The sequence below is a fragment of the Pleurodeles waltl genome, chromosome 1_2, assembly GCF_031143425.1.
Source record: "Pleurodeles waltl isolate 20211129_DDA chromosome 1_2, aPleWal1.hap1.20221129, whole genome shotgun sequence".
NCBI lineage: Eukaryota > Metazoa > Chordata > Amphibia > Caudata > Salamandridae > Pleurodeles > Pleurodeles waltl.
The window spans coordinates 96,880,442-96,896,441 of record NC_090437.1 but is presented as its reverse complement, the minus strand read 5'-3'; the positions used below and the strand labels follow the sequence as shown (position 1 = coordinate 96,896,441).

At 43.0% G+C, this 16,000-nt stretch overlaps 1 protein-coding gene across 1 annotated transcript in view; it reads right to left on the bottom strand.

Moving 5' to 3' along the window:
• The window catches only part of LOC138297135 (neuronal acetylcholine receptor subunit alpha-7-like), a 2,137,462-nt gene that overhangs the window by 633,377 nt on the left and 1,488,085 nt on the right, over positions 1–16,000 (bottom strand). The window lies entirely within an intron of this gene.

Genomic DNA, 16,000 nt, shown 5'->3' with positions numbered 1-16,000 from the left:
ATTTGATATTTAGGTTAGCTGCCTATTGGCTTTAACGTGGAGTTAGACATTGCAGTTGAGAATCCAAGCTGTGTTTTTCCACAAGATGAACCAAGCTGTTTTCTTCACACCAGACCTTAGCTGATAAGAGCACGTAGATTTTGTGTTTACCTCGCAATCCAGTCTGAAAGCAGAATGTCTCGGAGAACTAGCCATTCTCCATGGTCATTCAAGTCTCACACTGAGTTTGTTTTTAAGGTTGACTCTGGGCTACAGTGAGTGGGATTCGAATCTGCTTGACTTCAGGCTGGAGCTAGACGTCAGTTGCCAGTCTCCCGTTTGGGTAGATAATCTCTTTCTTGCAGTTGACCGGAGTCATCAACTTGCAGACCCCAGAAAGATGAAGCTGAATATATAGGCCCTGCCACCTTGCCCATACGGTGATGAATTTGACTTCTATGCTTTGCTATGCTATAATCATATATATTTGCTGTGTACATTGCAACTGAGAAGTACTGTGATATATTTTGCTTTCATTTCTGCGACTACGTTGTGTGCTTGAAATCTACTAATTTCGTCTCTCAAGAACTTGTGGGTGGGGAGAATTAACAACAATAAAGGTCTTCTTTGAACTCAGAAGTGCATTCCAGAGAGGTTCTGTAAGCTCCGATAGGAGATATGTAGGAAAGCAGAACATTATGGCGTAGTTAGCAGTCTTGAGGGTCAAATTGGAGATTTCTACGTGCATAATTTAAAAGTGTAATTGTTTTTTGTTGTTTAGAGAATTACAGAAGCACGGCAGACCATGTTTGAAAATGCTTGTGTAGTTAACCTGCCTGATGGTGCTGTGAGTAACATGTTTTCTTGCTGTGATAAAGCATATTTAGAAAATGTGCCTTTTGAAAGCAATGATGTTCCTTTTGTTCTTGACAGAAGGGTTTGGATCTTTTATCTGCTTACAGAAAAATGCAGGAGAAATGTAGGCAGTTAGAACATGAAAATAAGAATTTATGAGAGCAAATTAGCCAGAACACATTAATGGAAGATAATGCTGAAATCTATAAAACTGCTGTTTTAGAAGAATCTGTCTTTTCCCATTCCAGTAATGAGGGGGTTAAGACAGCTGTGAGCCAGTCTGAGCCTCCATGTGTACCGGGCATAAAACAAAATATCCCTCAGTCTTTGGCAGTCGAAGTGCATTCCTTAACTGATAACACAGAGAACAGAGCTCAGAATGTGATTTACGAGGTACTGTCGCAAAATGTGTAGTTACTGGCACAAGTAAAACAAAAGATTTTAGAGTTTCTTACTGTTTACACTAAGCAAGAGACAATGAGTTTCATTAGCTTGTTTGGAAACAGTATAGCCCTCATCTGAGTGAAATCCTAACACTTTGGTATAAAGTCACTAGGAAAAAATATAAAGCAGCTGCGCGCTAGTGATGTGGCAAATGAAATAATGCAGACTTTAGGTTTCTGCGCAGTGCAAGAGGAAAACACTGATTTACATGTAAATCAGGGACAGGGGAAGAAAAGAGTGCCCCTAGCTAGGATCATACACTGGATCTGGTACATGCAAGCCAGGGCTCGTGTCACTGCAGCCCTACATGAACAGGTGCCACAAGCCCCTTTTCAGGATGTGGAGAGGGTGCAGGAAGTACCACGGGTAAAAGAGTCACCAGTGAAATTGAGTGCACCATTTGAATTTGTGTCCTCTGAGGATAAAAAGCATGTTTGTTTGACTAATGATTAATTGACTGAAATGTTGTTTTCTAGCACAGGAGAAGTAACAGTGTTGTATAATGTGTGTCAGACTTTAAAGCAAGAGCTGCGTGAGATGTGTCATTTGTACACTGATTCTTGGTTCACTGCCAATGGTTTAGCCCTTTGGTTTTCCACATGGCTTGTACATAACTGGTTCAATTCCCTTGCAGATGTTAAAGAGAAAAATTCAGAGTCTGAAGTGTCCACCCAGAATTCTGACTTAGTGGGGATGGCTAAGTGGGTGCACCAGAAATGTGGACAGCTGGGAGAAAAAGCCACTTACAGGTGGGCAGAGATGAGAGGGATGCACATTCCCTTAGACTTGAAAAAAACTGTGCAGCACGCACAAGAGAGATCTGTCCCACAAACAGTCACAGAGCAGTTGGGGAGAGGAAAGTTACCAGGACAGATATGGCAAATTGATCAGGTTTTAGGGCGAGTGATTGCTGCAGATTACCAAGGAGAAATCAAAATTATGCTGATAACTAGAAAATAATTTGATTCATTCGTACAAATTGGAGACGGAATGGCCCAACTTGTCAAAAGTGCAGTGAATGGAGGTTTGGTAAAGAATGAGTCTGCCCCAGCCCTTCTCACAGTGCAAGTAAAGGGAAGCTGTGGTGCAGCAGATAAAAACCTCAGTGCTGAGATGTGGGTTGAAGCCCCAGATGACCCTCCAGAACCTGCAGAAATCATAACAAAGGGACCTAAAAACGCCCTGCTGATTATGAAACAGGGAAAGGAAGAGGAAGGGCACATTTACCAATGTTATTTGCAAGAAAAGTCATACTTTTTTCTTTTGCAGATCCTACCACGTTTCGCCACTGTCCCTGAGTGTGCTGTGTGGTCCCCCTTCGGGTGTGTGCGTGTGGGGTCGGGGAAGGGACCGAACCCCCAACCTGAACCTGACTGAGTAAAGTGCAAGCACCATGGATCCATTTTGCGCAACTGGCGCCTTCAGTTCAAGTTCAACTTGTTTGATTACATTCTTCCACTGGAACTAAGCAACCTTAACAGCTAACTGTCTGTGTTTTTTCATGTGGAACTCTGACTTTCACTTACCTTCCGGCAAACCTTTCAGGTGGACCGTGCACCTTTACATGAGTAGAACTCATGCTATATCAACTTGCTGTTTTAGAGACACTATTATCTCAATCAGAGTATATAAGTTTCAGTCTTTTCTGTGTAGATGTATCTGATGTGAAAGGTTATGAGATCTATATGTTAATCCACTTCCATTGCTTTACAGTGACTGCTTTTATCATTCAAATCTGATTTGCTAATAATGTTTTTTTGTGTTGATGTTTTTTGTTTTTGTTTGAAATAAGAGGTATGTGAAACAAAAATTAATTGGTAATAGGGTGAAATGTGATGCTATTAATTGTGTTTGACCAATGACTTTGTGTTTCACCACTGTGCATATTAGTTGCTCAAGGTTCACTAGTAGCACATTATATGTTTTGTTCAGTTTAGCCGCCTATTGGCTTTGACATGGAGTTAGACATTACATTTTGTATTCAGCTCAGCTGCCTATTGGCTTTGACATGACATTAGACATTACATTTGATATTTAGGTTAGCTGCCTATTGGCTTTGACATGACATTAGCAGTTTATCTGCCTATTGGCTTTGACATGACATTAGACATTACATTTGATATTTAGGTTAGCTGCCTATTGGCTTTATCGTGGAGTTAGACATTGCAGTTGAGAATCCAAGCTGTGTTTTTCCACAAGATGAACCAAGCTGTTTTCTTCACACCAGACCTTAGCTGATAAGAGCACGTAGATTTTGTGTCTACCTCGCAATCCAGTCTGAGAGCAGAATGGCTTGGAGAACTGGCCATTCTCCAAGGTCGTTCAAGTCTCACACTGAGTTTGCTTTTAAAGATGACTCTGGGCTACAGTGAGTAGGATTGGAATCTGCTTGAAATCAGGCTTGAGCTAGACGTCAGTTGCCAGTCTCCCGTTTGGGTCGATAATCTCTTTCTCGCAGTTGACCGGAGTCATCAACTTGCAGACCCCAGAAAGATGAAGCTGAATATATAGGCCCTGCCGCCTTGCCCATACGGTGATGAATTTGACTTTTATGCTTTGCTATGCTATAATCATATATATTTGCTGTGTACATTGCAACTGAGAAGTACTGTGATATATTTTGCTTTCATTGCTGCGACTACGTTGTGTGCTTGAAATTTACTAATTTCGTCTCTCAAGAACTTGTGGGTGGGGAGAATTAACAACAATAAAGGTCTTCTTTGAACTCAGAAGTGCATTCCAGAGAGGTTCTGTAAGCTCCGATAGGAGATATGTAGGAAAGCAGAACAAGTGGCATGTCATACAGTGGAGTGGCATGAAATGACGTAGAGTGCAGTGGCATGTAGTATAGTGAAGTGGCATGTCTTAGAATTGGGTTGCATGTCATTGAGTTAACTTGCATGCTGTAGAGAGGAGTGGCGTGTCACAGAGTGGAGTGTTGTTGAATGTCTTCTGTCATAGAGTCGTTTTTTTATCTCAATACGTACCAGCGTAGTTCCTAGGTAGTTTACAAGAAGTACTGTCATACTCCATAAACGTTTTTAAAATATATACAACAATAAAAATAATTTCCTCTAACTATTCAGACCTTGTCAACGTGCCTCATTTCTTCCTATAGGTATAAAAAATAGTAATAAGCTATAGCTCACGTAGAAAACCAGAACTCAGCCAAAGTGTCGTCTTAACAAAATGGCTGCCTAACTACAAAAAAAAACACTGAACCAATTTTTATAAAATAAGACAAGCACTGGCAAAGCATATAGGTTTTACCTCAGCGAAGTGTATTGACTGTGTCAATGTTTTTTTACATATTGCAGAACAGTTGAGCTCCTGTGCAAGATAACTTACAGTTAAAAAAATGCTTTGACACGGACAATGCTGGCTGCATCATAGCGCTTTTGTTTTTATTTTAAGCCATGTTGCACAGCAGCTCAACTGCGGTGCGACATGTAAAAACACATTGACAAAGCCTATTGACTTTGCCAATGCCTGTTCTTAATTGGGTTGTGTGAGCGCGCCACTCCACTGAATGTTAACATTTAAGAGCCTACCCTACAGACACAAAACTGATTCCTCCCCGTAGCTTTTAGGGATACCTCTACATTGTGATTTCGAAGCAGAGTCAGGTTTCGTTTGTCTATTGAGATGCTTAAAGAATGAGACAACAGAATTTTTTTTTTAAAGTTAGATTTCACCATTTTGCCTGAAACTAGATGGTTTCCTCTCTCTGACTGCATATATATAGAGAGAGATCCACACACAATTAAGCATGCCTCAATTACTCACTTGGAAAAATAAAATATCTTTAAAAACTGTAGTTGGTATCGGAAAAGGGGTATATTGAATGTTGAAGTAGATTTCCTCTTATAGGTGAGTAATGATACAGACTGTATGCAGCATAAAACTAGTAGTATAGTAATATAATACTAAGGTTTGGATATTTTTATCCTTATCTTAATTATAGATTTTTCCTACGTTTGAGTCTTGAATAAGACCCATTCTGGAGCCTGGAATTAGCCCTAGTGTGGATAGTGGGTCGAAACGTCAGAGATAATATTTTAAGCCTGGATTGGTGTATATAATTCAGTGGAGGACAAGATTGAGGAATAAAACCTGAACAATCAATTTCAGATCCTTCCTAGAAAGTTTCAGGTTGATCTGTCCAGTAGAGGCCAAGAAAGAAGGAGAGGGACAGACCCGGGGGGCAAATTGAAAAGAACATATTTTTGTGCTCTGTGGTACCACGTACTATGGCATGGCTCAGCATGTGTGGGGGGTTGTTGGCCATCCACAGGGGCTTTGGTGCAGTTAGGCGGCCAACCCCATGTTGCTAGAGGTAGGAGGCTGGTTTAGTTATGTATAGAAATAAAATATGACTTCACGTTTAAAAAAACTATGAAAATCACTGAAAATAACGCAAAGGTCTAAAGTGACGTTATAGTTGTGTAGGGTAAAAAAAAATACTTCTTGCCAAAACAAACCCTAAAAAAAGGCTAAAGAGACCTTATAGTTCAGTGAAAATGTCAGTTAAAACATAACATTTTAAACAACAAAAAAAACTGAAATTCGCCCATTATTGATATTTGAAATCACTCTAACTTGTGCCCCTGCCATGCACTAATTATGACCTCACATATTGCATCACCCATGCTCTCATGACAATGTAAATGAAATAATTCATGGCATCATTGATGACATCTCAAATGACATGACTGAGATCCCTTGATCTATAACTATAAAAACAGGAGGTCCGTGACTCGCAGAAAGATGTTTGTAAAAGGCCATGCCTTTCCATAGGTAAGTACAAGAGTTAACTCAACACTATTGCCTCAAAAATTTTGTAATATTATACAGCACAATTGGCCATTGCCTCTTAGGGGTTTATTAACTTTAAGGGTCCACTATGGTGTCAATTAATCCTAAAAAGCACAACAGCATTAGATGTTAAGGAAAGACATCAACTACTAATTCAAGAGTTCCAGCAGACTGAGATGGAGAGTGGGCCGGATACAGGGACCCACATAGGCCCGCTGAACAAAAATACCCTGATCCTGGTTGCGTCAACGTCAAGAAAGATATTGGGTGCAGCCGAGGCAATGCATTGATTCCGATTCCACAACACAAGGAGATGCGTCGTTTTTCCCCACCTAAAGTTGTTTCCACGCAAAATTAGTGATGCGTTGGTTCTGACAGTGATGCACTGGTCCTGGATGCGATGCATCGGTTCTGCTCTTGTGACTGATGATGCGTCAATTCTGAGGGCGATGCACAGGTTCTGAAGGCGAAGCGCTGGGTCCACTCCATGCAATTATGACGATATGCCAGTTCTGATCCAACCAAAGGGGAAGATGCGCCTGTTTGGATTCCCCACAATGGTGACGATGACCAATCCCGATGAAGATACATGGGTTGACTGAAGAAGCACTTTAGGCCTCACTTCCATGAATCCAGGACTGGGGTGGCACCACTTGTCAGGGCAGTCTTACAGATGGCAGAGTCCAGGTCCAGATGCAGGTAGGTTGGAAGTCTTTTATGTCCCTTTGACTTCTGAAAACAGGAGACTAGTCAGCTGGCCTTTGGGGTTACGCTGGGTTCTTAGTTCGAGAGATGCAGGTCCAATCCTTCTCACGTCCAGGCAAGAGGGCAGCAGGTCAGCCCAGCAAAGCAGGAGTCCAGCAGAGTAGCAGTCCAGCAGAGTGGCAGTCCTTGTAGCAGAACACCAATCCTTCTTCCTGGCAGAGTATCCACAGGTCCAGAAGTGTACTGAAGTGGAGGTGTCAGAGGTCCAGTACTTGTACCCAGTTGTGCCTTTGAAGTGGGGAGACTTCAAAGAAAAGTCTTTGAAGTGCACAGAGGTCCTCTCTTCCTGCCCTGGCTCCAGACTCACTACCCTCGCAGCCCTTTATGTGGGGACAGGACACAGGCTGTTCATGTGTAAGTGTGAGGATGTGCCCAGTCCCTCCCTGCCATTCTGCCCAGGATGTGGGTGGCCCGTCAAGTCAGACCTAAGCTTCCTTTGTGTATGGTGGGAATGCACCAAGACCAGCTGTCACCCACCCCACATGTGTATTCAGAGACAGGCAGTAGACACCAAATGGATAAAGTAAGAAAATGCCAACTTTCTATAAGTGGCATTTTCAGAATTACAATTTTAAATCTGACTTCACTATAAGTTGTGATTTTAAATTGTGATTCCAGAGACACTAAAATCAACAAAACGTATCTCTTATAGATTGTGAATTATACTTATAAGATGTGATAAGGTTATCCCAATGTTGTCTAACAGGAGAGATAGGCCTTGCTCTAGTGAAAAATGACTTTGGGAGTTTTTCACTAGAAAGACATGTAAAACTTAAGAGAACATGTCCTGCACTTAAAATACATTGCACCCTGCCCTCTGTGTTGTCCAGGGCCTACCTTAAGGGTGTCCTATATGTATAAAAGGGGAAGGTTTGAGCCTGGCCAGGTCAACATGGCAGAGAAAACTGCAAACACTGGTTCTGCAATGGCAGGCCTGAGTAATGGTTAGGGGGCTACTTAAGTGGGTGGCATAATAAGTGCTGCAAGCCCACAAGTAGCATTTAATTTACAGGTCTTGGGCTCATGCGGTGCACTGTACCAGAGACTTTGAAGTACATTAAATATGCCAATTGGGGATTGGCCAGTGGTACCATGTTTAGGAGAGAGAGAGCAAGCACTTTAGCACTGGATAGCAGAGTCCTAAAGCCAACAAAAATGAGGTCAGAGAAATGGAGGAGGTAGGCAACAGATGGGCAGGAGAGGGGAGACCACCTTAAAGCTATCAGGTTTAATACATAGTCATATGCCATTTTGACTCTGAAGTTATACTATTAATTATTTCATCCACAGCATGGTAATTAATGTAAAAAGTCAATACCCAATTCACAATAGTTCTGAGAAAAGGGTTTGCATACGAAGGAAGTTCTCACTCCTGCTCTCCATGCAGTACATGTTCTCTGGGGAAGGAACGTTGCACTCTTGGCACCTTTGTGGTACATATTCTGTGTGAAAGAAATGTGTGCTGTGTGCATGGTGTGAATACCCTGTGTCTTTGAGACTGTTTCACTGCTGGAAGCCGTTCAGGGGCTTTTTCTTTGCATGGGTTCCTTATGCACTGCTTCTCCCTTTGCTGTATTGGCTCTGGGTCTGACTTGCTTTTTCAACACTGTTCCCTGTCCATGTGGAACAAATGTTAGCACATTTATTGCTCATGATTTCCTGCTTTGTGTTCATGTAACACTTTTACTTGCTGCTATCCATGATGTACTGATTATGTAAGTTGGGGTGGCCCATACTGTTACTACGTATGATTCTTGTGCACTGGTGTGAGAGTGCAACTTTCATTGCTCCTGTCTGGCTGTAGGTCTGGCTTATATGATCAACCTTAAAAGGAGCCCTGAAGGGTATTGCACAGTGGTTTTGACTCTGTCCCCATTTTGGTAGACAGGAGAACATGTTTTGATTTGGCAAACCTTGGGTGCTTCCAAATAAAAAGTGCTTTCCCTCCTGCCTAGAGATTGCTTTCTAAAATGCACAACATATGAAGTACACATTTGGACAATGCTTGACCTCCTTTCAGGGGTACACACATTGGACAGTAATGCTGTTAAAGTGTCTTAAATAAGTAGATAATTAACAGTGTTTTTCCCTGGCAGTAGCAGAGATGGGAGGATGCCTATCATGAGGGATGTATTGTTTTCAACTCCCAATACCTTACTTTTCCATCATTAGCTTTAGACTTCAGAGTAGAGTTGTATGTTTGGGAACTATGGATACCCAGGACTATACTAATTCTTAGGTCCCGTTAGACAGCAGAGCCCTCGCCAGATCTTATATGATGAAAAAAAGCTTTTAGAGTACTATGAGAGAGGTGCTTAGGCTCCGCCCACATGATGGCCGCACTGAGTACAGGATTTGATAGGGCTGAAGTTATGTGCTTCCACTGAAACAAGTGCTTATTTTGCACTTTTTGGTTTATGGCAAAGCATGCGCTCAACACAGCAGGACTAGGTTGGATGTAGTGGCAAGTCAAAGATCATGGCTAAAGGCCTGGTCTGTTTATTATGAAATGTTATGATAAAGGAGTATGCCGGATGTATTTATTTATATGGATTTTGTTGCATGGAATCTCACAGAACACTGTAGTATGCAAGTGTTTTGGTGTTAGTTACCCCCATTGACCAACCATGGACCTAGAATATTTGCTCTGTGAGAATTCTTGTTCGGCCATTTTAGGAAAAGCATTTTGCTTTGCCAACTGTAATTTTGTTGACCTTTGTAGTTTTGTGTGTACCTGTTGGTTGTCATGAGAGAAAATTTCTGCTAAAAAAATAGGTGTGAGTTAGTTATGGTGACAAGCTATATACCTATTGGAATACTGGAATAAGGTATGTCTGATGCCATAGAATTGATCTGCTTATTATGTAAAGTTATGACAAAAACTGTAGGCCAAGTTTAGATATTGTGAAACACATTTGTTAAGGCCAGTATCTTTCTAAAAATGGGTTGTTATCATATAGTGCTCCAGGCTGTAAATATCAATTTTGTGACATTTAATCTCACAGATTACCATAGTAGAAACAAGTTCTGGTGTTGGCCACACACTCTAGCAAAGTCTGGATGTTCACAATGATGAGTCCCTATGAAGAGGAGTTTTTTTTTATTTTTTGCAAACTGTGTTTTCCTAAATATTTGTAATTTTATAATTGTAATTTTACACCTGTATTCTTGATTGTTGCCAGTTCAATATTACAATTGATTAGCATGTGTTGGTCATGATACCAAGCCAATGACAAAAACTATGTGCCTTATTACTTTGTTGGGAAAAGGTAACCCAGAATCTATATGTTTGATCTGTTTTTAATGCAACAATATGACATTGCCAGTAGGCTTGACATATACTGTGAAAAGCATGTGTTTTAAGGCAAATGGCTTTGAAGGATAGATTGTTATTACACCGTGCTAAACTCTGTCAGCATGTATCTGGTTACATGGAATCTCACGGATTACTGTAGTGGGCAAGGGTTTTGGTGTTGGTTACCCTCCTAAACAAACCATAGAAACTGAAGATGTGAAATACAATAATCCCCTCTTGGCTCTGTCTGAAGAGATTTTATATGGTTTTGACACTTGTAATTTGTACATATTGGTAATTTTATTACAGTATATCAATGGTTGCTCTGTTTGAAATTGTATGCACAACACACTAGGTCTGAGTTGGTCATGGTACCAAGCCATTGAGAGAGGTTACGGCCTGATTGTTTATTATGAAAAGTTATGATAAAGGCAGTAGGCCTCACGCATTGACTGTAAAAAGCAAATGTTTAAGTTGATAGACATTTAAAGGTGGATTGTTATTTCTATATGTTAAAGCCTACAGATAAGTATTTTGTTAGATGGAATTTCATAGAATATCATAGTACACAAGCGTGTTTGTGTTGGTTAACCCTTCTGACAAACCGTGGTAGAAATAATTGGCACTGTGATAATCCTTGTTTGAGCCTCTTAGGAGATAGAAATCATTTTGCTCTTTCACCTGTAATTTCGTAATTTATGACAGCACGCCTGACAGATGCATCATGGAAAAGCTTAGGTTCAATAAAGCAGGCCAGTGTTTATGTTAATAGTTCAATGTTAACAGAATAAGAGAGATTGGCTCACTAGGATAGCTATTTCAGATGCTATACGTCTGACCTGTTTATTATAAAAAGTTACGGCAAAGGCAGTGGACCTGATTTATTCACTTTAGAACACATATGCTAAAGCCAATAGGCCTTTATGGATGGATTGTATTTGCACCCTGTTAAAGCCTGCAGTGCGGTATTTTGTTGCATGAAATCTCACATATTACCCTTGCACAGAAACATTTTGATATTGGTTTCCCTTTTGACAAATCCTAGAGGTATACGAATTGCACTGTAATAATACTTGCTAGAATCTCTTCAGAAGGCTTGACAAGCGTAGCTGTCCGCCAGACTCTTGTAATAAAAATCAATAATTAATACATGCATTCATATATGGAACTATACACATCTATATAGATACATATAGGGCGTTTGTGTCAGCCCTCATCTGCCACTAGTCTGTTTTTATTTGAATTGTCCTTAAGGGGATACTGTAGCTCCCCAGACAGTGCTAATGAGCCCCTTGTTTGCTGCTCATTTCATCTGCAATGCTGTTACTATGTCTTCTAAATCAGGTGTCCATTTTGGAATGGTGTTTTCCATAGGGCATTATTGTTTTTCCATTCTAAGATTATGTCGATTCTGAACGTGTTGGTCATGCTGGAACTTCAAAATAACGATAGACTCTACAAAATACTACTGCAAGGACGGACACATGATGGTATGTTTAGTTTTTTTATGGCAAACATTCCTGTTGTGTTTAGAGAGCACTATTTGTTCTTTTTTCGACTTGTATTCTTTTAATTTATCTTGCATGTGTTGAGGTTGTGTGTGCTTTATTGTGGTTGACTCAGAGGCTGAGTACAAGCATGCATTAAAGGATGGAGAAATGACTGCATGAGTGCAAAGATGAGTGACAGAGTGCGTACATGACTTACTGAGTGCCTAAAGCCATAAACGGCACAAAAGGCATTTTCATTCATTGATATATTGGCACTGCCAATGCTTGCTTATCTTCGTGCAAGAACTTGCTCTGCTTCCTCCTGTGCAACCCTTGTTGCGTGTGTGAGAAAAGCTTGCACTGCCTCTGCCAGTTAAGTACGCCATAGGAGCATGGGAAGTTTTCTAAACTGCAACTATTGTGTGTTACTGAAGCATGAGAAAAATGTTTCAACGCACAAAAGCTAATGTGACATTGAATAGACATATCTGTGGTGTCGCTGGACGGTGACGTAACTGACCAGTGGACACCGTGTTGAAGTGTGGGGGAGGTCTTCTGTTTAGAATGCCGTGGTGGAAACCCCGGATGTATCCGGGTGGATTCCACCTCCTGTCTCGTTGTAGTTTGGTTTGCTCCGTGGCCTCTGGCCCGGAGCTATAAATAAAGCAGGGCATGGCCGGAGGGCAGGGGCACGCTCGCCGCTAGCAGCAGGAGACCCGTGCTGCTAGACTGAAGGTGTGCCAGGCCCGTTCCGACCACGCCGACACATCTGGATAAACCAACTGTGTGGCGTGAGTTTGTTCGGCAGCGCGCTGCCTTTGGTTCACGTTGTTGTGGCTGTCGCGGCCACAACATTAAAAATTGGCGACAAGGGTGTGCGGCCCCTCGCCCCTGGGTGTGCCCTGCGTCAGCCGCGTGCAGAACGCGGTGCTCGTGCGGCGGGTGCACGGTCCAGATAAAAAAATAAAAATAAAAAAAAACAAAGCGGCAGCCGTGTACAACACGGTGCTTGTGCCGCTTCTGTGTTTTCCTGTGTTTTCCTTTTTCGTCAATTAACAGAGCGGCGGCCGTGTACTACACGGTGCTCGTGCCGGTTTCTGTTTGCCATTGATATCTGGTGTGAGCTAAATTGGACACCAGATAAAAAATTAAAAAAATAAAAAACACAGAGGAACCCCTAGGAGCCCTAACAAGGACCCCAAAACGCAGTGTTGGAGGCAAGGACACAGAGAATAAAACAGTGGTCCCCATAAGCTGTGCCTAGATCCCTCTGATACCTGACAGTGTGTTCCATTACCTGCACGATCATATCAAGCCCAACGCAGCTCCTGAGCCCAACAAGCCACAATGTCCGCAATACCTCCGGTAGAACCATTCATTGTAGAAGGAGCACCATCTGCCCAAGTTCCAAAGTGGAAAGAATGGGTGGAAAGAGTACTCCTATTCTTCGAGGCCACTAAGGTAGCAAATGACCAGAAGCGTGCTTTGCTCATCCATATAGGAGGGAAAGACATATAAAAAATATAAAAAAACCTGGTGGAGGATGCACCCAAGACACATGCAAAGCTGATAGCAGCACTCAATAGGCACTTTGAACCTATGGTCAACACGCACTATGAAAGGTTCATATTCAGACAAACGAGGCAACAAATGGAAGAGTCGTTAGATGCATTCCACCTAAGGCTGAGACAGTTGGTGAGCACGTGCAGATTCAATTACTAAACGGAAGAGGTGAGAGGGCAGTTAATTCAAGGGTGTGCATCGCTAAAGCTCTGAGAGCGTATCCTAGAGGAATCTGGAAAGTCCTTGCCGGATATTTTGCAGTTGGGGCGCATGAAAGAGCTGTCGAGAGCCCGAGCCTCGCACATGGAGCCTGCCTTACAACGACCCATAAAGGAAGAGGTGGTCAATGTAGTCACGGCACCGATGAACAGACCAAGACAAAGACTGAACAAAGCCCGAACGAGGCAATGTGGGTATTGTGGGAGAATACTGCACAGATCATCCTAGTGCCCAGCAAAAGGAAAAGTATGCTCCAGCTGCGGAAAGATGAATCATTTCGCAAAGGTTTGCCGATCCAAGGGAGCTGCAAGTGCGTCTGTCAATGTTGCACTGGAAGAGGCTCCTCCCGAAAAATCGGAGCGGGGAAGTGACATGGATGATGACGAAGCGATGATTCATGTGGTCCATTTCCTATTTGTTGTCAAGCCTTCCAACCCTCGACAAGCGCCACTTCCAAAGTGCCAGATCATGATGGGCGAACACGAGATTGTTGCTGTGGTAGACACAGGAGCGTCCATAAATCTTTTGCCCGTAGAGGAATACAGTCGGATGGTGCCGACTCCTGCACTAACCAAGACAAACATCAAGGTGTATGCATACGGGCAAAGCACCCCTTTGGCTTTGAGAGGCATGTTCCAAACCATTCTCACCCATGGGTCACAATCCACTTCAGCGAAGATCTATGTGACGGAAGGAGGAACAGGAATGCTGTTGGGCTGTAAAGCGGAAGAAGAGTTGGCGATTGTCTCCTTCGCTTTCAGCATTCATCAAGAGTCCATAGTTGAACTCGTGGCCCGATATGAAGGAGTGTTCAAAGGAATTGGATGTCTCAGAGGCCGAGAAATAAAGCTCCACATTGATCCCACAGTATAACCAGTAGCTCTTCGTCATCAGTGAGTGGCGTTCCACCTTCGACCCCAAGTAGAGAGGGAACTGGAGAACATAGAAAGAGCTGGAATCATTGAGAAGGTATCTGGACCCACTCCATGGGTCTCCCCCATCGTGGTGGCCAGGAAACCCAAACAGCCTGGCGAAGTGAGAATCTGTGTGGACATGCGCCTCCCTAACGCTGACATAAAAAGGGAAAGGCATCTAACGTCGACGACTGACGACATCCTGGTGGAGCTTAGCGAGTCGAGATGGTTCTCGAAACTGGATTTCAGGTCCGGATACCACCAGTTGGTATTGGCCAAAGACTCCTGTTACATTACGACTTTCTCTACACATGTCGGGCTCCGAAGATATAAAAGATTGAGTTTTGGGGTATCCAGTGCTGCAGACGTATTCCAAAATGTCATCCAGGAGCTGTTGATTGGATTGCCTAGAACTATCAATGTCAGTGACGACATTCTTGTCCATGCGCCCACCATTGTGGAACACCATTCCCGACACCAGAAGGTCCTACAACATATTCAAGAGTCAGGGCTCACGCTCCATCAAGAAAAATGTGAATTCTTAAAGGACAAGATACAGTTTTTTGGTTACACGTTTTCCTCGAGTGGGGTAGTCCCAGATCTGGCCAAAGTCAATTACATTAAAAAGGCGCCCCCCCCCCCCACCAACATCACTGAGGTCCGGAGTTTTCTAGGAATGGTAAATTACTGCGGCCGATTTATTAAGGATTTGTCTAACCTCACGCAGCCTCTGCGGAACCCCACCAAAGCCTCTGAGCCTTGGAGGTGGGGAGTCCCGGAGCAGTCCGCTTTTGATATGATCAAAGATGCACTTTCCAGCGTGACCATTTTGAAATATTTCGACCCAAATCGAAGCACCAAAATCGCCGTTGATGCTGGACCAAAAGGACTGGGGGCAGTTTTACTGCAAGAACACACCAAAGGGATGTGGTCCCCTGTTGCCTATGCCGGCCGATCGCTTACTAAAACTGAACATGTTATTCGCAGATAGAAAAGGAAGCGATTGCAGTGCATTGGGGCTGCAAGTACTTCCATATTTATGTGTATGGCTGCCCATTTATCGTAACTACCGACCACAAGCTGTTACTCCCTCTTTTCAATGGCACTGCTTCCAAACCCCCGCTGAGGATTGAGAAGTGGATGTTACAGTTGTAAGACTATCGGTGCCAGTTAGAATATCGCCCGGGATCTGAAAATCCGGCAGACTACTTGTTGAGACATCCCCGAGCTGCGTCCGCTGTGGAGACTGAAGAGGCTCAAGAGACTGAGGAATATGTAAGATACATTACGGACCGGTCCAGGCCAATACCGATGACAATGAGTGAGATTGTTCAGGCTACCAAACGGGATGAATGTCTACAGAAGGTTATGGTGGCAATGCAGAATAATCAGTGGCACCGTCTTAAAGGGCAACTACCTCTGCTGACTTCAGAGTCTCAACGCATTATCGGGAGTCTGTACAACGTGAGGGATGAGCTCACCACTGGTGTCGAGGGGTGCCTGTTAAGAAGCAATCGTTTGGTCATTCCTTCTTCCCTCACTCCCAGAGCGGTGGAGTTGGCCCACAATGGTCACCAAGGGATGGTTAAGACGAAGAGCCGTCTCCGGTCGAAAGTGTGGTTTCCTCTTATGGATGAACAAGTGGAGAGTCTGGTGAGGTC